The sequence below is a fragment of the Phocoena sinus genome, chromosome 5 (assembly GCF_008692025.1).
Source record: "Phocoena sinus isolate mPhoSin1 chromosome 5, mPhoSin1.pri, whole genome shotgun sequence".
NCBI lineage: Eukaryota > Metazoa > Chordata > Mammalia > Artiodactyla > Phocoenidae > Phocoena > Phocoena sinus.
Window position 1 is genome coordinate 131012592 of NC_045767.1, and position 25407 is coordinate 131037998.

Below are 25407 nucleotides of genomic sequence, written 5' to 3' on the forward strand. Positions count from 1 at the left end.
AACAGCCCTGGGGTCTCCTGGACCCTGCCCAACAGTAACCCAGCACTAGCCCCAGGGGCCCCAGGGTTCCACAGTCAGCTACTTCATGACCCTGTCCCACCAGCCAGCAGCTGGCAGCCTCCACACAGGCAGGCCAGCCAAGCCTACCAGGCCACCCACATAGTCAGCCTGCCACAACAGAAAGACCCTCAGAGCCCTCAGGGGGGAAACCTTAGAGCATATACGTCTGGTGACAAGAGGGGAACACACTGCTGGAATGCATAGGACGACTCCTACAAAAGGCCACTTCTTCAATGTCAGGAAATGTAACCCGCCTACCAGTTAAAAATACAAAATAAACATGGCAAGTTAGGCAAAATAAGGTGACAGAAACATGTTCCAAACAGAGGAACAAGATAAAACTCCAGAAGAAATAAGCAAAGTGGCGATAGGCAACCTTTCCAGAAGAAAGAGTTCATGGTAATAATCGTAAGAATGAGCAAAGAGCTCAGAAGAATAGATGCATAGAGTAAACAGTTAGGAGTTTACAGCAAAGAGTTAGGAAATATAAAGAACAACCAAACAGAGATGAAGAATACGATAACTGAAATGAAGATACGCTGGAAGTAATCAACGATAGACTAAATGATACAGAGGAATGGATCAGCAAGACAGAGTAGCAGAAATCATTGATACTGAAGAGAAAAGAAGAATGAGAAGAAATGAGGACAGTTTAAGAGACCTTTGGAACAATATCAAGTGTACTAATATTTGTATTATAGGGGTCCCAGATGGAGAAGGGAGAGAGAAAGGGGCTGAGAACATAACTGAAGACATAGCAGCTGAAAACTTCCCTAACCTGGAAAGGAAACAGACATCCAGGTCCAGAAAGCGCAGAGAGTCCCATACAGGATTAACCCAAAAAGGAACACACCAAGACACATTGTAATTAAAATGGCAGACGTTAAAGACAAAGAAAGCATATTAAAAGCACCAATGGAAAAGCAGTACATTATGTACAAGGGAACTCCCATAAGGCTGTTAGTTGACCTTTCAGCAGAAACTCTGCAGATCAGAAGGGACTGGAATTATATATTTAAAGTGATAAAAGGGAAAAACCTACAACCAAGAATATGCTACCTGGCAAGGGTCTTGTTCAGATTTGATCAAGAAATCAAAAGCTTCACAGACAATCAAAAGTTAAAAGAGTTCAGCACCACCAAACCAGTTTTGCAAGAAATGTTGAAGGAACTTGAAGTGAAAAAGAAAAGGACACAATGAGACACATGATAATCATAAAAGAAAGAGGTCATTGGTAAGGGCAAACACATAGTAAAGGTGGGAAATCATCCACACACGTAGCTAGTAGGGAGATTAAAAGACAAAAGTAGTAAAATCATCTATATCCACAATAAGCAGTTATGGGATACACAAAACAATTAGCTGTAAAACATGATATCAGAAACAGTAAGCATGAGGGGAGGAGAGTACAAATGCAGAGCTGTTAAAAGCATTTGAAATTAAGAGATCAGCAAGTTAAAATAATCATACATACACACACACACACACACACAAATTGATATGTTTAAACTTCAGGGTAACCACAAACCAAAAATCTATAATAGATACACACACAAAAAAGAGAAAGGAATCCAAAGTAACACTAAAGGTAGTCATCAAATTACAAAAGAAAAGAACAAGAGAAGAAGAAAGGAACAAAAAGACCTACAAAATAACCCCCAAACAATGAACAAAATGGCAATAACAATATACATATCAATAATTACTTGATGTAAATGGACTAAATGCTACAATCAAAAGACACAGAGTGGCTGAATGGATACAAAAACAAGACCCATATATAAGCTGCCTACAGGAGACTCACTTCAGATCTAAAGACACACAGACTGAAAATGAGGAGATATAAACGGTATTGCATGCAAACAGAAATGAAAAGAAAGCTGGGGTAGCAATACTTAAATCAAGCAACTGGATTTTTTAAAAATGGGCAGAAGACCTGAATAGCCAGTTTTCCAAAGAAGACATACAGATGACTAAAAGGCACATGAAAAGCTGCTCAACATGGTTAATCATCAGAGACATGCAAATTAAAACCACAATGAGATATCTCCTCACACCTGTCAGAATGGCTATCATCAAAAAGACCACAAATAACAAATGTTGGCAAGAATGTGGAGAAAAGGGGACTCTCGTACACTGTTCATGGAAATGTAAATTGGTACAGCAAATATGGAGAACAGTATGGAGGTTTATCAAAAAAACTAAAAATAGAACTACCATATGACCCAGAAATTCCATTCCTGGGTATTTATCCCAAAAAAACCCAAAACCCACTAATTTGAAAAGATACATCACCTCAATGTTCATAGAAGCATTATTTACAATTGCCAAGATATGGAAGCAACCTAAGTGTCCATGAACAGATGAATGGATAAGGATGTGGTATGTATACACAATGGAATATTACTCAGCCATAAAAAAGAATGAAATGTTGCCACTTGAAACAACCTTGAGAGACTTGGAGGGTATTATGCTAAGTGAAATAAATCAGACAGGGAAAGGTAAATACTGTATGATATCACTTGTGGAATCTAAAAAAATAAAACTAGTGACTATAATAAAACAGAAACAGACTCATAGACATAGAGAAAAAACTTGGTTACCAGTGGGGAGAGGGAAAGGAGGAGGGGCAAGATAGGGGTAGGGGATTAAGAGGTACAAACTACTATATATAAAAAAATTGAGCTACAAGGATATATAATACAACACAGGGAATATAGCCAGTATTTTATAATAACCATAAATGGAATATAACGTTTAAAATTGTGAATCGCTGTTTTACAATAGCACATAAGATTCAGGTATACAACAACTATACCTCAACTGAAAAAAAGAAAATATTAGATATTAAGATATGTGAGATTCACAACTGCAAGACTGCTTTTGAAAATATTCAGAAAGCACCTTCTTCAGTGTGGATGCAGAGCATCAATTTGGGGGACTACATCATCAGCATGACCTTAGCATCACCTCATCCTCACCATCTAGTCCAGGAGCTAAAGAGGTGGGGAAGTTAGTTACAATTGGTGAGGGGAGTTAATAACTTGGCCGCATTGTTACATCAGCTGTGCCCTAGATGTAGGAGCTAAACAAAGGAATTTGTCTCTCCACAGCCTCAGTTGAAAATAAATGTCTATTTAGCCTCCTTAATGGGCAATGTAATTACCACAGGAGCAATCTACCAGCTGCCATTGCTGAAAAAATGCTTCTGTTCTATAACGTCAAGCCTTAAAGAACAATTACTAAAATTATAAAAAAAATTTCAGTGATTTGACTTTATTTAATAATATTTCAGATTTATTTTTGCATTTGACATTTTTTCTATGTTATGTTATCCATCTTGGCCAACTGTTGATTTTCACACTTGACCATTCAACCTCCAGCCAAAATGTGCATTCAGTACAAACACCCCCAGTGAATTTAAGAGACTGTTTTCCCTTTGTTAAGATGCCAGGTTGTTTCTATGTTGAAAAACTATGTTCTATATTTTTATGTTTAAAAATTATATAATATTCCTATAGAACCCTATTCTATTTTATTCAGAACCTTCAAGTACTTTTGAAAAGCACTATTAAAATTCATTCTCTCAATTATCCCTTTTGGAGTTAGTGTAAGCTTCTGTAAAATTTCAACAATGAAAAAGCCAACCAGATCTTATTATTTAGAATATGCACATTGATTTTAGAGCTTGTGTGGAGTAATTTTTGGTTCTGAAACTTTTGCTAAAATAATGTTTTTTCCTACCTTTTGTAGACCTCATGGTTTGTATTCAGCTCTATGTTTTATTTTGTTAATGCAGACAATAATCAAAGAATAGGTTTTAAATGCATTGCTTTACTAATTAAACAGCCAATACTAACCAAGTGTGGAAAATAAGAAAGCATGAACCACAGAGTACTTGTAAGAGAAACGGAATGTTTGTGCCACAGGAAAGATGCTGCTGTGAGGACTGTTTGCACAGTGAGCCCTGACTCACTCTCTTACTCTGTCCATTTTTGAGGCTGTTATTAAAAACATCTGGACAAATACTTTATGAATTTCAGGAAAGCAACCAGAACAGAATGCCTGATGGAAATAAATAATACAAAGGGCAAAGGGTATTTGACTAAAGTACTTACATAGGGCAATTTGCCAGTTAAAACAGGAAACAGAAAGAGAAAGGAATGGTAAAGACCAGGAAGAGAGACTTTGTTGTCCAAAAGGAGTTTCACCTTCCAAGTGACAAAGTGGTTAGTAGGTAAAGAGCTAGCTGACCCTAAATGTAACAGTTTTACTGACCCAGAAGGAAATCACAAGTCCTAACGACACGTGATAGGTGGTTTTCAAAGGAGCTGTTGATACTGAAGGTTGTCAAAATGGCTTAATGAGAGTGTTGGCACTTCATTACAGCATCAGTGCACACACAGACGAGTAAGTGTATACAAATCTCTTTTGTTTTAGCTAATGAGAGAAAGACTGTTCCACCTTGCTCTTGCCATAATGGAGATGTAAACCATTTTCCGAGTAAGGCATATTGGTTCTTCAAAATAATGATAATAATAATAAGGATTTCTACTTTGTATAAAATAAATCTGAAATTTTAATTTCTTGCTAAGAACCAAACAATCAAGTGAAAGACTTTGAGTTCTATATTGTGGTGCAATTAGGCTTTCTCATAGCAACTTACTGGTAGTGGGTATTGGCTCACGATTTGTTTTAGAGTGGTAATAATATCTATCGAAGTTTCATCAATAACCTTGCTCAGGTATATGAATGGAGTGTAAAGATATTAGGGCATTTCTTTGCCCAGATGTCAAACACAAGTGTCAACTTCTTGGTAGCACAAATCTGATGATCCCAAAGACCCCCAAGAGGAAAAGTCTCCTTCTCTGTACAGAGTATTCACGTTGCCAGAGCAGATGCAGTTAGGAATGCTAAGAGTATATGATCTCTAAGATCTTGGCTTCCCTGCACAGAATATATTTTAGCTTTCGTTGGTTCCAAATTTTACGTTTTTCCCATCTATGTTACAGCCATTTTAATGCCTTTACTTTTCAAATGCCTGCCTCTGCTGCCACGTGTTTTGAAGTAGTAAAGACAAATAAAGACAGCACAAATACAATTCTCTTAAAGAGGGATCGATCCAGGAATGGATGCACAGATTAGACAATGCCTACCCAAGTGGCACAATTTGGGAGATGGTGGCAAAATCTCTCCCAAACTCCGATCTAAATAGCCTTGGACAACTGCCTTGTCTGAAATTATACTGGTAAAGATTCATTGGATGGAAGAGTTCAAAGCCCAGCAGACCTTCTGTGGCAGAGAACAATGTAGCAGGAGGCTTCCTGCCGGGTCTCCTGAGCATTCACATATTCACCTTAAGAGAGAACCAGCATTTGGTACCTTTCACTCAGAGGTCATCACCAAGGCAACTGTCACAGCCAAGAGAGGAAAAGACCAACCCCAACTAAATGAGAATCATTTGACTGACTCTTTTCTCCCATCTCACTTCTATGTCCTGAATATACCGGAAGAAAAAGAACTTCAGGAAAAGGAGGATGGGGAAAAGTCCCTAAATCAGACCTTTTCACCTCCCAATTCCAACTCCTTTGAGCCAAAAGTCTTGTTGCTAATAGAAGGAAGAGAAAGATTTAAATTGGATATAAGCTGATGTTTAATAACTGAGTGTGACAGGAAAGCTATGGGATTTGTCCCAAGATATCACTAAGGAATAGAAATGGAAATTCTATGGAGAACAGCTGAAGGAAGTGACTTTTAAAAGAAAGAGATTAACAACTTTATATCTGTGTCTCATAAATTCACACTGTTCATTAATTTGTTTACACATTGTTATTGGTAATTCATATTTAAATTAGTTCATCTAATCCTTTCCTCATTTAGTAATCTGACATGAAGTTACAGAGGAAATGGGAGTATTGATGAGGGAAGAGAACAGAAATAATTGTGGAGTAGAAATGTAGTTTTAGGAGGACAGCTTGGGTAATGGTAATCTTAAGAGTCAGAACTATTACATATCAAGTATTTCATAAGCATCTTTTGGGAATCCTTACAACTTTGGAAATTAACTATTATTCTTCCAGCTTGCAAGTAAGAAAAACACCTCAGAGAAATCAAGTGAATCATCTCAAGTAATGGGTCCAGAGTCTGGACTTGAAGATAGAGGGTTTCATTACAAGGTCTAATCTGGGGTCATTATATATACCTCTAGAGGGGAGGGGGGCAGGGGTATTTGGGGGGTGATAGTGGTGGGGAAAAAAGAGGAGACAGTAACCCAGAGAAGAAAAAGAAAACAGAAAGGAGAAGTAGGGATATACTGGAGAAAATACTTTCTAACTTTATAATTACGGTGAGGGGTGACCTGAAATATTTAACCTCATTGCAGTTTATCCGTGGAAAACAAAAGCACTGCCTTAAATACACATAACATTCTAAGTGCTTTTCCCTTATCAACCTACTCTTGGTTGTACATAAATGGCTTTCTTTCAGAAAGGGAATTGTGTGAGCCTAGCCTTCAATATTTAGCCACAAAACCTGCTTCAAGAAAGGTCAGTGTTCCAGTTTCAGATAAGCTGTTTATTTCCATGTTTGGGAAGACCTGAGCCAAGAAACAGAAGGGAAAATGGAATCAGTCCCTAGTCCTTCCTGTCATTTGGGTTCATTTCAAGTATCATGTTGCCAAACATCAGACATAGCAGTATTTAAGTATGACCACATAATACATCATTCAGCAAAAATATTGTATAATTTACACTGCTACAAAGAACCTTAATCTACTGCTTCCTTTCATTAATGAAGACGTGTGAGAGCTTTTAAAGTTCTTTTATATGAATATAATATTAAAAATATAGGCATAACATTATTCTCTCTCCAGCGCCTAACCTCCCCGTGAATATCTACAGGCAAACATAGAACTTAAATTCGATTTACCTACCAGCAAATTTATTTCACTCTTAGCAGCGCAGTCAAAGATTATGTGCCCTCACCGTGTGTGTACTTACAAGTTTATACGTGTGCATTCGCATGCCTGTGGAAAATTCTGCATCAAGAGCAGTACATTCTACTATTTACTGAATTACGTGGATAAATCCAGACATCATATCAGAAGAAGCTTTTGTTCCCTCACAGTCACACTTCAGACCTTCCCTGTAATCTCATTATGAAAATAAGTACTGCTTCTAAATCTGAGGCATGAAATAACTGAAGGTGAACCCTAAGAAAATCAAGAAGTCATGTGATAACCAAAGATCTAAAATATAGTTGGTAGGCTCTGTTCAAATTTCTTTTTTCCTATGTCATTTACATGGAAGTAATGTGAAGTACTCTCTATGCATCTGCTGCTTACCATAAAATAATTTGTTCCCTTACCTTGGGAACATAAGGACATGAGCAGTGGAGGAAGCCTGGATGAACCCTGGTTTGAATACAAGCTTTGTATCAGCCAAGGGAGCTTGAGCAAGACAACTAATTAACTTCCCCGTGCCTCAGTTTCCTTATCTATAAAATGCGGAAACTAATACCTACCTCACAGCGTGGTATAAAGATACAGTGAGAGAAAACATGCGTGATGCTTAGCACAGAACCTGGGACACATGGGAAGGCTCTACTAGTCCTCGGTGGGTAAGGGTGCTCCCTTGGGAGCCAGACTCTGACACTCGCTAGCTTAGTGACTTGGCGCAAGGTACTTACTACGCTCTGTCCCACTTTCCTCATCTGTAGAAGTGAGCTAATAATAGCATTACCATGTTGGCTGGATTAAATAAGATAAAACATTTTAAGTACTTACGATAGCGTCACACAATAAAAGTTAGCTGTTATTACTCAACACCAAGTCAATGGTTAGTATTAATATCTGTTATAAAAAAGGGGAGAGGTTTTTTTTAGGAGGAAAGAAAGATTTTTTTCAAAAATAGAGGCAAAGGGCAAAATAAGATATCCACAGGAAATAACATAATGCCCCATGGCTTCTCCACTAACTCCACCTCTGGCCTTGCTGGAGAGACAGGGGATTCGCCAAAGCTTAACACCCAGAGGGTGCGAATTAGAGCTGTCCTGTCCCACTGCTCCCTCCCCGCAATTAGCTGCCACCTAGAGAGGTCTCTTTCAGAACTTTCCAAGAAACAGTATTGCAGACAAAAGGACTAAATTAGTTCTGCCCTGTGGGAAGGCGACACTTTCTTGTGTTCCGCATTTCATCTTAATTGTGGACCCATTTCAGCTTTTCCAGATCATCTTTTATCTGATTCTAGGCTTGTCCTTCCTCCTAGTTTCTACCCCCAAATCGCCCTAGTCCCAGGCTAGTGGCAGGAAAGCTTTGTCCTGTCTTTGTTGCTCAGCCAAAGGTTTCCTGCCCCCAAATGGAAAACAACTAGATGGTGAAGGGACAGAGCATGTTCCTGCCCACACAGCCCCCTGACATCAGAGGAACGCGTTGGTCGCTTTTGAAAGCAGGTTTGGGAACTAAAGTTGCAAAATGTGCCTCGGTACAAGTGAGTAATTTATACACAAAGAAAGGAAGGAGTCTCATTTCTGGACAAGAAGTAAAAATTCTACAATGAAACAACTGTCTGTAATGGACAGAATTAATTAATTTGAGATATTAACTCAGAAAAACCAGTTTTGTATGTACCACATGATCAACATATGCAAAACAAATCCTTGGATGGATGTGCATATACCAACATCGTAACGGTGAGTATCTCAGATAGCTATAATTTTTTTTCTCTAAGTCTCGATTTCTGTATTTACCAAAATATGCAATTCTTTTATAACAGACCATTAAATTGAATTCATATTAGTGACAGCTAGCCTCCAGGATGGCCCCTAAGGATCCCCACCTCCTGGTATTAACACCCTTGTGTAGACCCTCCCACACTGTGCCAGGGTTGGTCTGTGTGACCCACGGGAATATGGCAGAGGTGACCGTAGGTCACTTTCAAAGTTAGCTTATAACAGACTAAGCTTCTGTCTTGGGTTCTTCTCTCTCTCATCACTTGCTCTGAGGGAAGCCTTCGCCATGTCGTAAAGACTCTCAGGCAGCCTATGAAGTGACTTACTTGACAAGAGATGGAGGCCGCCAGCTAACAGCCAGTAAGGAACTGAAGCCTGCCAACAACCTGGAACTGAGCTCATAACTGGATCCTCCAGCTGCAGTGGGACCCGTAGATGATGCAGCTCCGGACAGAAGTGCACCTGCAACCCCGCCAGAGACTCTGAGCTAGAACCAGCCGGATTCCTCACCCTCTCAGATTCTTGACCCTCAAAACTGGGTAATAATGAATATCTGTTAGTTTATGCTATTACATTTTGCAGTAATGTACTTACTCAACCATAGTTAACTATTTTTTTCTATAATATTGAAGGTAAAGTCAAATAACCAGATGGAGAAAGTGGGTTTTTTGTATTTCTTTTTCTTTCAGGTGGCTTGTGTACTCTCCCTGGAGGGGAGGGGGTGAACATTACTCACCTTTATCCATGAAGACTCCAAGTTTGGAACAATTCTTCTAAAGTGAAAGATCTAATTGACAGGACAAGTCCAGAACTCCTTCTTCATTTATGCTCGTATCTGTGAAGAGGGAATATTTTCCATCACAGGTTATATATAGACTGATAGAAAACTCTGAGGTAAAGTGAATCTAAGTGTGGGAAAGAACCCTTAGGGTTAAAGCAATTTTGTACCAACTTGAGAATTTTAGCCTTTGGCCATAATTTTATTGAAAACTAGACCAAAGGCGTAAATCCAAATTGAAAGCATTGAGTTATTACCTTCCTGCTCTGACAGCACAAGGAAATCATTCTTTATCTATAAGGGCCCTCAGGCTCTCTACTGACTAAACTGTACATATGAAGAGGCTGACTGAACATGGTGTTTTATACAATACCGACATTTCACCAAAATTTATTTTATCTAGGAGGCGAAGGCAGTTTTTTTTAATGCCAATTATTTCCTTGGAGAAATAATAGAAATAATCTTCCAATTCTTTTTTTTTTTTTGTCTCCACCCTTGATACCTTTCCAAATGGGCCCCGGCTTCCTTTTAAAACAGACAGCAGGTGAGATGATTTGGTTTTTCAATTTGCTGTTACTTGTTTGGCTGTTTCTAGCTCCTTATCTCTTAAGAAATATAACAAAAGAACAAAAGCAATTTGTAATGACCAAATCTTTTCATTTTGATCGCTGAACACATGCAGGTGTAACTAGGACGCCTAAAAGCAATCCTTGTCAGACAGCTCTGCAAGTACGTGGATGCCCTCGGTCACTGCACAGGCAGCATCGGAGACACCATCAGTGGTGCCTCGAAAGTTCCCCTGCGGGGCTTCCCTGGTGGCGCAGTGGTTGAGAGTCCGCCTGCCGATGCAGGGGACGCGGGTTCGTGCCCCGGTCCGGGAAGATCCCACATGCCGTGGAATGGCTGGGCCCGTGAGCCATGGCCGCTGAGCCTGCACGTCTGGAGCCTGTGCTCCGCAGCGGGAGAGGCCACAACAGTGAGAGGCCCGTGTACCGCAAAAAAAAAAAAAAAAAAAAAAAAAAAATTCACCTGCCAGGGATCGCAGTAAAGGCATCACCTTCTGACATCTTCCCCTGAATTCTTCATCCAATAAACTTTGCCCTCTTTTCTCCCTCAATTGCTTTGTCAAGACACTTAACACCATTCCTTTATTCTGCCTTTTATTATTGTTGTTTGTGTATTTGTCTTTATTACAAAGATGAATTGCCACTAATTGTACTAGACACTGGGAATATAATGATAAAGGATGCACGGGACCTCAGCCGGAGCTGAGAATCCTACAGGGATCCTCACCATCCTGGAAAAACAGCCCCTCTGCTTCCTTGACCTATTTCAAAATGTTGCTTGTCTCATAGCCAAAGAGATCAGTATCTAGAAGGAGACCACATAAGAATCTATTATTCACTATTATTTTTCCTCATAGGAAATCCTGCAGACAAACCTCATTGCATTTACAAACTTCTTCCTTTGACACGAGAACACCTAGTCCTCCAGACTCTTATCTCCTTCTGTATAAGCCCCTTCACTTACTCAAGTCCCCACTCCAGCTGCCTTTTCACTCACTGTGCCCTCCACAATGGCATCTGCAAAAAGCTTGTATCCTCAAGTCCTCTGAATGTTCCTGTAACTTTCTCTTCTGTTGAAACCAGGCTATGCCCTGAGAACACTAACTTTCCTACAGGCTCGAAAGTGAAGAATGTCCTCCCTCTTCTCACATAATATGAGGGGCAGGTGGGGTTGGCAGCCTCCTTGCTTCCTATCATAGCTTCCAGATCAGTGTTCCTCCCCTTGCCATAAAAAGAAACAAGGGCTTCCCTGGTGGCGCAGTGGTTGAGAGTCCACCTGCTGATGCAGGGGACGCGGGTTCGCGCCCCAGTCCGGGAAGATCCCACATGCCACGGAGCGGCTGGGCCCGTAAGCCATGGCCGCTGAGCCCGCACATCCGGAGCCTGTGCTCCGCAACGGGAGAGGCCACAACAGTGAGAGGCCCGCGTACCGCAAAAAAACAAAACAAAACACAAACAAAACCCCAAATCTACTTGAAGCACATGTCATCATGATACCACCTTTCATTTTTATAGGCATCTGCTGCTCACCTGGTCACTCCCTACATCCATTGAAGATGTTAGCACTCAGCTTCAAGTGTTTACTCCTGCAGAATCCCTGTCATTGTTCATGGTGAGTTTAACATCTATGTTGATGATTCACTCAGGCTTCTAGTTTTTCAGTCCTCAAATCTTTTCAAGTTCAGTGTTTTACACTTCACTTTCTGCCACTTACATCCATGGTTATAACCTAGACCAGAGGGTCGGCAAACCATGGCCTGTAGCCCAATCTAGCCCACTGCCTGTTTTTGTACAGCCTGCCAACTAAGGATGGATTTTGTATTTTTAAGTGCAGCACACCCGTGTTCATTCAGGTTTATATCATCTATGACTGCTTTCTGGTAACAGTGGCAGAGTGAGTAGTTGTGACAGACCTTATGGCTTCCAAAGCTGAAAATATTTACTATCTGGCCCTTTACTTAAAATTTGACTCACCCTTGCCCTAAACTGTCCCATTACTAATAATTGCAACAGTTTCAAAATCACAATTTAAAAGTCCCCTCTCTGACTGCCCCCTCCACTCTTCCTGGTTTGCTTGAACAGTCTTCAATCACCCATCCTATTGATCATTTTTTCCCTACCTCACTTCTCTCATTCCCTAGGTTGGATTCCACAGTCCAGCAGTATGTGTACTCCCTTGCGTGTACACTCAACTTCCATGCCCTCATTCTTCTACCATTTGAGCCTGTTATGACCATAACCATATCCCTAGTTAAGTTCAACTGTCTGCCTTTTCTGTGCCTTCCCCTAAGGAGCTGAATGTAGCTGGAGTAAAGGCACACGGCCACATGACAAGCTAGTTTATGACAACCTGGTGGTTTAAATATGTGGGCTGAAGGTGGGAGAAATTGGAATGTAATAATGTTTGGAAAGCTTCTCTAGGAAAATGAAAGAAAATGAAAAAAAAAACAAACAGGTTAAGGGCTGATGCAAGTCTTTATCGTTCTGACAGGCCCAGGTGCAATTAAACGAAGTTCTACAAATAATGGGGTCTCATTAATACCAAGGACAGCGCAGCTGCCTTTCTAATGGAAGAAAAGTTTTCCCCCATCAATTTGGAATTACATTTACTCTCAGAAAATAATAATAATAGTGGTAGTAGTACTAGCACTAGTAATAATAATGATAATAATATAATAATAATAATAATAATGTTTGTCCTTGGGAGATATGCTTTCTTGAAACTGGGCAGGATAAGCCCCAGTGATGTCCAGGGGAGTGCAGAGCTCCAGAGAGTAGAGGACAGGACTCAGCCCATTTTGTTGTGTGGGTGGGACCTGGAACCCAAGAAACAAGATTTTTATTCCCCATGGAAATAAGTGATGTTCATGTGTCGGGGAATGTTATAGACTGAAATGCATCCTCCTAAAAGTCAAATGTTTAAGCCCTAACCCCCAGTGTGATCATATTTGGGAATGGAGCCTTTAGGGAGGTAATGAAGGTCAAATGAGGTCATAAGGGTGGAGCCTAATCCAATATGACTGGTGTCCTTATAGGAAGAGAGATACCTGGCACAGAGAAAAAGCCATGTGAGGACACAGAAAGAAGGTGGCCGTCCGTAAGCCAGATAGAGAGGCTTCAGCTGAAACCAAACCTGTTAACACTTTGATCTTGGACTTTCAGCCTCCAGAACTGTCAGAAAATAAATTTCAGTTGTTTCAGCCACCCAGTCTGTGGTATCTTGCTTTGGCACCCCAAATAGGCCAATACAGGAACCAAAGTGGATTTTCAGACTGAGACACTTGAAAGTGGGGAGCCTGGGAGGCACAGATACAAACCTGATGGTGGAAGAGCCCAGTTAGGATATGGTGGAAAGAGCTGACAGAGAAAAGCATTGTATTAGTAAGGATTCTCCCCATCCTAAATGAAAGAATCCCAACTTAAACTAGCTTAGGCAAATAAGTAGATGATGATGATAGATGGATAGATAGTTGATAGACAGATAGATAGATAGATAAATTCATTTCAGAGTTGTAAGGTTACTGGAATAACTGAAAGCCTCAAGGAAATAAAGGAAAACCTAAAGGAGTCCAAACAGGCCTGGGAGTATGAGGGACTAGAACTGGGAGTTTATGCTACACTCCTGTCTCTACTCCCTTCTGTGGGTTGACTTCATTGCCCTCATTATGGACAATTTTGTCCAAAGGTACAGCAGGATAGGGAAGGAAAATCATGGATCTATCATCTGTTCTGGGTTTACCTTTTCCCAGGTTAGCAACCCAGAGAGACAAGGGCTTCTCTCTTCCTTCTCGGTCACATAAAGTCCCAGAGAAGAAATTGAATTGTACTGGCTTAGATCACACACCCTGTGATAAACAACTCTAGTTCTAGGAATGGAGTGTTAGGATTAGTCAGACTGGGTCATACGAGCACCCTGGTGTCTAGAAACGGGTCTGGGTGGACAGGATACTCTATGGACATTCACACAATAACTACAGAAGGTGGGTAAGGAACATCACCTAGAGGCAGGGCTCAGGGTACATGGTGCTTGGATCAGAAGAAGGGGGAGGGACTCCCTCACCCCTTACTCCTTAAAAGAAAGAAATCAACTCTATCTTGTTCATGGAGACCAAGGTCTTTAGGTGCTTTTCTCTTGCACTGCCAAGCAAAATGTAAGTTAGATAGAACTTTAAAAGTTATAATAACAGAATGAACATTACAGGTCTAAGAGACGTACCTGCTTCCTTCTTAATACTCATTCGTTCCCTACATAAGGGGATGCTAAGCAGTGTTCAGCTACTACTTGACTTCTGCCAAAGGTAGAATTTACTTGAATATCCATAAAATTCTGGAACCCTTTGTTGGCATGGCTCACTTTGGACTTAGGGGCACACCTGGGTCATCTCTGTGGGCAGGAGGGGACAACTCTTTTAAAGGAGGAGGGAGATGCTCCAACCCTTTTTCATAATGACTATCTAAGCAGAAATCAAGAGTCTTTGGGGGGCATCCAATACCTCATTAGATACATTAAAGGGCAATTTTCATTCTAATCTCTAATAGAAATACTAAAAAAGCAATGAAACACAATTTTTTAGACAAAAAAACCTTTCCTGGAAATTCACAAATATTACATGTCTTTGCTTTTCTTGCAAAATGTATAAACTGTATAAAAACTACAAGCTGGGTTCAGCCACACACAGCCTTGTAGTACTTCACTGAGGAAAGCTAACCACAGTCTGTGAACACTATTTGTCCCTGAAAGAAGGAAGAACTATCGTATGAGAATATAGAGTCTCCTGACAATGAAGCTTTTTCTATAATTTCCTTTTGAAATGGCCCTTATTCTTCAGAAATCCACACATAACTGTGCAGTATAATGCGGCTGAATAGAGAGCTTAGCAGAAGAGAAGTAGACCTGGTTCTTTCTTTTCTCCCTCTTAATTCCAGAGGGATTTGCACAGCAAAAGGGGGAGAAGTGAGCTGCAACAGTGGAGGGCAGTCATTGCAAACTACAACAGAGCAGAGAACCCAAGGATACTAGAAAACTGTTCTGCAAAGGATACATGTCAGACATTTCACTTCTAAACTTCAGTAAGCTTAGCCACAGCAAGAAAACAGACACACTAAAAGGGCAGACAGAGGTCGCGGCAACACTTAGAAGAATTTTATATGAGCCTCACTTTATAGTAACATTCTTAAAAATTTGCTTGAAACTTTGCAAGCATTCACTATGTTTTATGTCCTAGAGATGGTCGCTTTAAATAGAACATTATAATCATTCTTTTCTGTGTGTGGACTGAAAAAATTCTTTTAATGATAAAATTTATTAGCTTCTAATATTTGGTTTTACAAATTTAACTATCAGTGTATTGAGACTTCTTTAAATATGAAACAACTATAAATATTTTGCGGAACATTTGAAGTAAGGGAACTCATCAGTGTTAATTCATATATAAAGAGAGTGAAGCAGAATTAGTAAAGGTCAGTTAATAACTGAAATTGAAATTATCTTGTCACTACCATATTCAATGACTATCAGTCTTCTTTTTCTTGTTTGGATTCTTTAAATATAATAAAATTATGAAAATAATTAACACCTTAAAATCGTGGGATTAGAAGGAAAAGAGTCACATAAATCAAAACTGCACTTTTTTTTTTTTTTTTTCGGTACGCGAGCCTCTCACCGTTGTGGCCTCTGCCGATGCGGAGCACAGGCTCCAGATGCGCAGGCTCAGCGGCCGTGCTCATGGGCCCAGCCGCTCCGCGGCACGTGGGACCTTCCCGGACCAGGGCACGAACCTGCGTCCCCTACATCGGCAGGCGGACCCTCAACCACTGCGCCACCAGGGAAGCCCAAAACTGCACTTTTGAAGAAAGTTTAATGTCACAGGAGACCTAACTAAAAGAACAAAATCTAAGATTGGGAGATCAAGATGGCGGAATAGGAGGATGTGGAACTCCCCTCCCCACACAGACACATCAAAAATACACCTACACATGGAAATGTTCTCACTGAAAACTAACCAGAAACTGGCAGAAAGTCACTTGTACAAACAAGGATATAAGAAAGAGCCACATGGAATTGGGTAGGAAAGGAAGAGAAGTGATCAGGTCAGGACCTGTGCCCCTGGGAGGGGACACAGAGGAAAAGGGAGATTATATGGGAGGAGATCCACCCTGGGGAGTAAGCAGTTCAAGCCACACATTGGGCTCCCCAGTCCTGGGGTCCAACACAGGGAAGACAAGCTCCCTCTGCTGGTTGCAGTGCTGGTGGGACCAACAGGAGGGCTGCTGGAAGCTTTGGCTCCACTTGTGAACAGCACACACAAGCTTGCTTGTTCCTGAAGCAGGGTCAAAGGCAAGGGTGCCAGTACTGGGAGCAGGGAGATCACGCACTTAAAGGGAGTGGAGTCAGCTTGGACCCAACCCTCGGAGCTTCTGCTCCAGCAACTTGGGACCTGCCCCTACCTGTGATAATGTGGTAATGGCCACTGAGCATATGGGGAGCCCTAGCTTACACCTGTCTCTGGCCCTAGCTCCTTCATCTCCAGACCCACTTCCTACCAAGGTGATAGCTACCAGCATACTCTGAGGAAAGATGTGACTTGTGTTCACCTGGAATCCAGCTCTCACACCAAAGCTATCAGGCACATGCGGACTGTATAAGGATGCCCCTATGTAAGCACACCACTTCAAGACCACCGTAGGTAACTGTTTCACCTAATATCTAGAGACAGAAAAAGATAAGCAAAATGAGAAGACAGAGGAATTTGTCTCAGCTGAAGAGCAAGAGAAAAACCCTGAAAAAATAATTAAAGAAACGAAGTTTACCAGATAAGGAGTTCATAGCATTAGTAATAAGAAATCTAACTGAACTAGGGAAAAGAATAGATGAACACAGTGAGCATTTTAACAAAGAACTAGAAAAGATAAAAAAGAACCAGTCAGAACTGTAGAATACAACAGCTGAAATGAAAAAGACACTAGAAGGAATGAATAGCAGACTATGTGATACAGAAGAATGCATAAGTGATCTGGAAGGTAGAAAAATGGAAATGGCCCTATTGGAACACCAAGAAGAAAAACAAATTTTAAAAAATGAGAACAGTTTAAGAGACCTCTGGGACATCAAGCATACCAACATTCACATTATAGTGGTCCCAGAAAGAAAAGAGAAAGAGAAGGGGGGTTGAAAATGTATTTAATAAAATTATGACTGAACACTTCCCAAACCTAGAGATGGAAACAGATATCCAGGTATAGGAAGCATAGAGGGTCTCAAACAAGATGAACACAAACTGACCCACACTAAGACATATCATAATTAAAATATCAAAAGAGACAATTCTAAAGGCAACGAGCAAAACAAAGAGTCATATACAAGGAAACCTGCATAAGGCTATCAGCTGATTTTTATGCAAAAACTTTGCAGGCCAGAAGGGAGTGACATGATATATTTAAACTGCTGAAAGGGAAAAACCTGCAATCTAGGATACTTTACCCAGCAAGATTATCATTTAGAACTGAAAGGGATATAAAGAACTTCTCAGACAAGCAAAAACTAAGAGAGTTCATCAATACTAAACTAACCTTAAAAGAAATGTTATAGGGTCTTTCTAAATGGAAGTGAAAAGGCAATAACAAGAAATAAGAATCAGTAGGAAAGGAAAATCCCACTGGTAAAGGCAAATGTATAGTAAAGGATGAGGATCAACCACTTAAATAAGTTAGTACAAAGAATAAAATGCAAAAACATGTGAAATCAACTACAACAAGAATAATCAGCAAAGTGATAACATGAAAATGTAAAATATGACACCAAAAGCACAAAAGGTTGGGGAGGGGAGTAAAAAATGTAGATCTTTTAGAATGTGTTTGAACTTAAAGTGCTACCTGTTTAAAACAAGTAGATACAGGTCAACATATATGGTGACCACAAATCAAAAACCTAAAATGGATACACAAAAATTAGAAAGAAACACAATTGCACCAGTAAAAAATCATCAACCTACTAGAAAAGAAACTAAAAGAAGAAGAAAAGAACAGGGAAAAACTACAAAAACAACAAGAAAAACAAGTAACAAAATGCTAAGTACATACATATCAATAATTACTTTAAATGTCAATGGCTAAAGGCTCCAATCAAAAGACACAGGGTGACTGATTTGATCAAAACCAAGACCTCTGCTTACAAGGCACTCACTTCAGAGCTAAACACACAACAGACTAAAAGTGAGGGGATGGAAAAAGTATTCCACTCAGATGGAGATCAATTCACATCAATGGACAGATCATCCATACGGAAAATCAATTAAGAAAAAGTGGTCTTAAATTACACAATAGACTGTTGGACTTAATATTTATATGACATTCCACCCCAAAACAGCAGAATACACATTCTTTTTAAGTGCACATGGAACATTCTCCAGAACAGATGACACACCAGGCCACAATCAAGTCTAGACAAATTTAAGAGGATAGAAGTTATATTAAGCATTCTTTTCCGCTCACTGCAGGCACACCTCATTCTCTATGAGCTCTGGGAGCCCACAAGCCCTGGTGAGTTGCCCACACACAGAGGTGGAGCTGACATCTGAGCCAATCCCCAGGGCCCATGTGACTTCAGAAATGGAGCTGAAATCTGAGCCCTGTTCAGGCGGCTCTCTGACTTTGGTGGATTTATGCTAAAATCTGGAAGAAGACAAGGATGCCCATTCCCACCACTTGTTTTCAACATAGTATTGGAAGTCCTAGCCACAGAAGTCAGACAAGAAAAAGAAATAAAACGTATCCAAATTGGAAGAGAAGAAGTAAAATTGTCATTATATGCAGATAACATGATACTACAAATAGAAAACCCTAAAAACTCCACACAAAAACGACTAGAACTGATAAACAAATTCATCAATGTAGCAGGATACAAGATTAACATACAGAAATCTGTTGCATTTCTTTACACTAACAATTAAATATCAGAAAGGAAAAGTAAAAAAAAAAAAATCCTTTTTAAAATTGAATCAAAAAAGTAAAATACTTAGGAATAAATGTGACCAAGGAGGTGAAAGACTTGTACAAAACACTGAAAAAGGAAATTGAAGATGATTTAAAGAAATCATCTGGGAAAGAACTCATTCTTTTGGACTAGAAGAAATTAAAATTGTTAAAATGGCCATAGTACCCAAAGCAATCTACAGATTTAATGTGATCCCTATCAAATTACCTATGACATTTTTCACAGAACTAGAACAAATAATCCTAAAATTTATATAGAACCATAAAAGACCATAAAACCAATGCTGAGGAAAAAAGAACAAAGCTAGAGGCATAACCCTCCCAGACTTCAGACAATACTACAAAGCTACAGTAATCAAGACAGCATGGTATTGGCAAAAAATAGACATATGGATCAATGGAACAGAATAGAGAGAGCAGAAATAAACCCACATACCTACAGTGCTGTATATATGTGTGTGTGTGTGTGTGTGTGTGTATATATATATATATATATATATATATATATATATATATACATACACACTCTCACAATGGAATATTCCTCAGCCATAAAAAAGAATGGAATAATGCCATTTGCAGCAACATGGCTGGACCTAGCGATTATCATACTAAGTGAAGTAAGTCAGACAGAGAAAGACAAATATCATATGATGTCACTTATAAGTGGAATCTATAAAATGATACAAATGAACTTATTTACAAAACAGAATTAGACTCACATAGAAAATGTCATAGAAAAAGAAAATTTTTAATAGCCTTAATAATTGGTTATGTAATCAACTCCTTCAACCTTTTTAATCACCATTTTTTTGTTTTTTTATCATAGATTTTTAATGGTTAAATCAACTGTATTTTATTCATCTTAGGCTGGGAAATGAACCCCAAACCAGTAGTGTTTCACAGAGGTCTATAAAGAAAGTCTGAGGCCACAATCTTAGAAGTCTGCTGAATTCTGTCATCCATAGCTATGTTATGAGAACTCGGAAAAACACTGCCAATTCAGAACAATGAAAGGGAGTTTTGAATTGCTGTTTGTACTGCCACTCTCCCTCTTCCACCCCTTCCCCAGGAGCCAGAGCAGTAGCAGCAGTGGGGCCTTGATAAATATGCATCTGAGATCCCCAGTGGCTAACCTGCTCCCACCTTACTCCACAAGAGTATCTGTGGAAAGAGTCATCTTTGCCTCTCCAGTCAAGCACCCATGAAGGATTATTCAGAGTTCTCACATATTAACGGATTACTCATCACCATGTTAGTCTTGCTTTCCTTTCAACTCAATCATATCACTGATGTACCCTAAACTTATTTGTTTATAGCTCCAAAGACTTTTTGGTTCCAGTTTGCCTACAGCTCTATTTTCCTCTATATTTTCTGTATATATTTCCTACAAAACTCATAAATTTTAAACTGCATCATTTGGTTTATTTTGAAGCAGATAGTGACCAAAATAATGATTAAAAGGTACACTTGTAAATTTCCAGGATATTGGAAAAGGATATTGAAAAGTGCTGGGGTGGGGGAAGTGCTACTTAAATTGTGAAGGGAGCTGGATTATAGAATTGTGGCATATTTAAATTTGTGGCATGAATATATTTCAGTGTTATTATTGTAGCTTGGTATGTACTTACATAAATTAATTTGTAAATAATGTCAAAAGTCTGAATTTGAATCCTACACTAAATATACTTTCTGACCCTTTGTAGGAAAACTGGCTGCATGGTTTTTGGAAGGCATTTAACATTTCTGCAGTTCAGTTTTCTCATATGTGCAGTGAGAGCATTTGCTTAGCTATTTCTAAGGACCCTTCCTACCCTAAAAGTCTATTAGTCTGAGATATACTCCCATTCTTCCTTTCATATTCCATTGAGGTAAAAGTTCCTTTAATCTCATACCATCTTCATCTCCTATTGAACAAGGATGGCTCTGTGTTCTCAAGTCTGTTCTAAATGACTCTTAAAGAGAAATCAAACTTTCTAGACTCTTGAGTCCTGATTGACTGAGACCTTTACATCCAAACAATAGCTATTTGATACAGTCACTGGATAAAGCGAAGTCTCTTCTGTTGATGTGTCTAAGTGTCTGTGAATTCAGCCAACCAAAAAATCCATTTGGTTGAGCAGTCTTAGTGCTGGATGAGGTCTTATCCCAAGGGAATACATTCAATTGTAAGATAAGAGAAAATGTTGGGTAATCTTTTGTTAGAATCTCTGTGAATCCAAATGCCTCTGTTGATAACTTGCCAGGGGGTGGGAGGAGGGAGTGTGATTTAGGAAGATTTATATTATTAAAAAGTGGATTCTGTAGTGTCTGAAACAAAAGCAGCAATCACTGAGGGAATAAACCATATATCAATATTGCAGTAAAAAATACAGGTATTAGTTCTGTATTTCATAAAAATCCATATAGTGAGAGAAAAAAATATATTTTAAGTGAACTTACATATAATGATGCAAAATGTTTATATCTTAATAGCTATGCAAAGCATAAAATAAAATCAAGACATTATTCTGAACTATTAGTCAAAAGACTCAGTAGAAGTGAGCTACTCTATGATAAAGGGAGTTTATCAGGCAGAAACATTCCTAGTTGGAGATGTATAAATAAGGCCAAAGAAAAAATCCTAAACAGAATTTTTAAATATCTATATGATGAGAAGTTTTATTTATGAGGTTTTCAACATTTTCAAAGCATCTGAATATCACTTTTAATGGTTAATTGATATTATCATCTAGCCCCGTGCCTTTTTCCAAAAGTTTAAAAGGTATATTGCTAAAATCATGAAATTTTAAGCTGTCCTTAATGAGCTGTATAAAATGACTTTCTTCCACTTTTCTGTCTAACTGACTCCTAATAATTCTTAAATGTCTCTTCTCTGAAGTTCTTCCTAATCCTGTTTCCCCTGGCAGATTAATCACTAGCACTCTGGTTTTTTTTTTTTAAACAGAAAACTTGGATGTAATTTTAACATGCATGCTTTAATTGTTTCCATACCTATCTCCCTTACAATGTTGTCTTATTCATTTCTCTGTTCCTAATACCAAGCACAAAGCCTGGCATAGAGTGTGGGCTTAATAAATACATATTTTTGAACTGGTGAGTAAAGCCCAGAGAGAAGCTGTTTTCATAGATCACACAGCTCATTAATAACAGTACTTGTGCTAAAATTCAAATACACTACTATTAGCATGATGACTTTCACATAATCAATAAATGTTTAAGGAATTAATGAATCAATAGGTTAATAAATCAATGGTCTCTACAAACTTTCCATTGCACTGTTTGGATCAATAATAAATACAGCATACCTCATGTTTTTACCAGGCTTCTGGCTACTTGCCTTCAATGAGGCAACATACACAACAGCAAAGGGAACAGATATTTCATGTACATTTGATTGTTGGTTACATGTAGATATAGTCTGTATCAATCATATAAACTAAACTTTATCTGGTAGCAAAAATCTACTGGTGATATCTAATGGTCTAAGCCAGTGATGTGAGAGACAACTTTCCTACCAAGTTGAATATCTATCCTGTGAACACAGCTATCCAAGGGTTTTTGCTTGAAAATTAATCTTCTTGGATTTGGGTCAGTCCATGTGTAATATGCTTTAGGGGAGGTTGAATGGCTTCTCTCTTGTTCTGAAAGCAGAGAGGTAAGCTTTATATCGAGTTGGACACTAAGGAATTGCCAACTTGACCTCAAGGATCACAGTATGCTTTGGATATATTACTTCTCAGAAACAAAAGGAGAACCCTCTACCCTTGGATACCCCCAGAGCTTCCTCTCTCGTGTCAACCAGATACCTGTGCATATACCACCCTACTAGAGAGGCCTTTTCTGATCAACTTTTTCTAAAATAGGACCACATTCTGGATTTCTCCCTTCATCCCTTTACCCTGCTTTTCCTGCTCCTATTATCACCTGATATACTATACACTTACGTTTTCATATCTTCTTATTACATATGTATATATAATGTGTACATGCTATCCACATGTTACGCATTTAATATTTTTGAGTAATCAGTGAACAATATCATAGATACATCGGAGAGCCTACTTGGGGTAAAATTCAGACTGAAGATTTGAAAATTGGTAATGACACTGTAGGTCATATGGTACAAACTATTCATTTTACAAGTATGAAATTAAATAATAATAAAAGATAATTAATAGCACACCACATACAAGGCACTGAATAAAGTGCTTTACATGTATAAACTCATGACACTTATGGCAATTCTAGAAGATAGATCTTATTACTATATTTCATTGATTTAAAGATATGAATTTTCACATTTCCCACTTTAATATATTTAAACTATCAAAACTGAAATCAGAATAATTATCACCTCAAACATTTTACTTTATTTTATTTTATTTGGAACTATAGTTACCATTTATTAAGCACTTTCTTTATCAGTTAAGGTGTTTCGTAGCAAACAAATCTGGTTTGATCAGAGGGTAATTTATTAAAGGATATTGGGCTGTGCACAGAATCTCTAGCAAAGCTACAGAACAGCGTTGGAAGCTGTACAGCGGAGAACAATGCTCAAAATCTCACTGCAGAATTGGAGGTAATGGGGACACCACAACTGCTACCCCGGGCACTGCACTACAACTCAAACTGCTAAATGCTGAACACTGGAAGCCATGTCTAATTTTCCCCGCAACAACCATGAAAGTTAAATACTATTACTTTCATTTTACGGATGAGGTCACGGAAGTCCAGAGATGTCAGGTAGCTTAGTCACAGAGTTTGCTAGAAATTCTCAACTGTAAGTTCAGGGAGGATGGGGATTACATTGACTTTGATCACTATTTATTATAAGCTCAGAACCTAGTCCAGTGCCGGTTGACTAGGTACTAAATAAACTTATGGAATGAATACATGGGGGAAGTGGTGGACGGATGCATGGTTACTGTATTTGTTTTTGTCCCACTTTAACATGACCTGTCCTCTTCTACCTTCCTTTGGGAACATATCCCATGTTTCTGGCCAGAGGGCTGGGTAAATGACTCAGGGTCAGGCAGTCATAATATTATATCCTCCTGGCCATGGCGATTGGTCCCAAAGTTTAAAGGATGGGAGTCTGACCAGATGGCCCAGCAAGACTGATTGCGATATGAAAGAATAGAGTTAACATACAGAGAGGAGCAAAGACAGGATTTATATTCAATTTTCCTGCACGTTACTAAGCAAGCACTGTCTCTCCAGTAAAGAAAAGCAGATTGAAAAGGGTGACTTCTCTCAGAAAAGGGGTTTCATTTTAGATGCCAACTCCAATGCCCCATTAGATGGATATGTTTCAAGACATATTCCAGAATGGGTAAAAATGGACTCTTGTTGTTGTTCGGGGAAGTCTTTTCTTTTTTTTTTTCCATTGTCTAGCAAACATTCGTACTTCTTATTTTTTGAATTACTTTTTATTGGCTTATAGTTGATTTACAGTGTTGTGTTTGTTTCTGCTGTACAGTCACCTCAAACATTTTAGAACTTATGTGAGTTTGGAAAATGTGAAAAGGAAAGGAATTGAAGATAACTGTCTTTGTTTTAAAAAAATAATAAACTTAATTATTGTGTTTACCAATCTTTTTTCACAAATATCTCTAAGATGGAAAAATAAAATCGGCAATAACACAGGTTCTAGGTGTTTTTTCCTGACTTTTCAGGAAAGAAGTGCTCATGACCCACTGAGCAAGAAAGAGGTGCTCAGGAAGAACCGTTACCCCATTACCTATGTCATGTGTAATATGTGAACCATCTGCCTGGTGCCGGCGTGAGACTCAGTGATCCACGTGGAAGAGTGGCTGGAACAGCTGGGATTATGGATCCTGAGCTTGTTTTCCAAGGTGATAAGGTCAAAACCAGGGACATACACAAGGATCATTTCCCAGTAGGAGGCCAAGGTTACATTTCAGAAGTTCAAAGTGGGCAAGAGTATAGGACAGAGAGTTGTTGTCCGAACCTACACAAGGCCAAAAATATGGTTAGAGTCAAAGACCGCGGTCAGCGTTGAGAGAACCAAACTGGGCAAGGGGACAGAGCAGAATATGACAATGACACCCCAGCCTGGATTCAGGGTTTAAATCAAACCAAAAAACCAGGAGAAGTAAGTCCAAATGGAGGTGAGTTTAAATTTAGGGATTGAAGACAAGCAATTATTCCCCAAAAGAACTAAGCATGAGTGATTTTAGGACACAATGATTTGTAGGACACAGCTGTGTGCCCCACATCCCCTGGTTTGGGGACCAGATGAGTCTCCAAGACACAGTCTGC